The sequence below is a fragment of the Trypanosoma equiperdum genome (genome assembly GCF_001457755.1).
Source record: "Trypanosoma equiperdum strain OVI genome assembly, contig: ctg_455, whole genome shotgun sequence".
Classification (NCBI taxonomy): domain Eukaryota; phylum Euglenozoa; class Kinetoplastea; order Trypanosomatida; family Trypanosomatidae; genus Trypanosoma; species Trypanosoma equiperdum.
This window is the reverse complement of record NW_027124371.1, coordinates 19,648-19,983: the sequence shown is the minus strand read 5'-3', so window position 1 is coordinate 19,983 and position 336 is coordinate 19,648.

Below are 336 nucleotides of genomic sequence, written 5' to 3'. Positions count from 1 at the left end.
AAAAAAAAATAAATAAAAAAAACATAAATTGCCTGTTGCATTACATGTCAGGTGTTTGTATTTGTGCATAGGTGTGATTGTGTAATATATATATATATATGTATTTGCTTTGGTTGCATTTTGTGTTTGTTTTGAAAAAGATGATGAATGAATGAGAGAGAAAAAGAAAAAGAAAAAGAAAGGGAAAGGGAAGGATGAGAAGGAGAAGGGGAAGGGATTTCCTCCTTTATTTCTTTATTTCTTTCTCTGTTTCTCTTTTTTTTTTTCATTTTCTTTTTCCCTCTCCCTTCGATGGTGAAGGAGTTTCTTTTCCTTTTTTTTTGTTGTTGTTCTCTG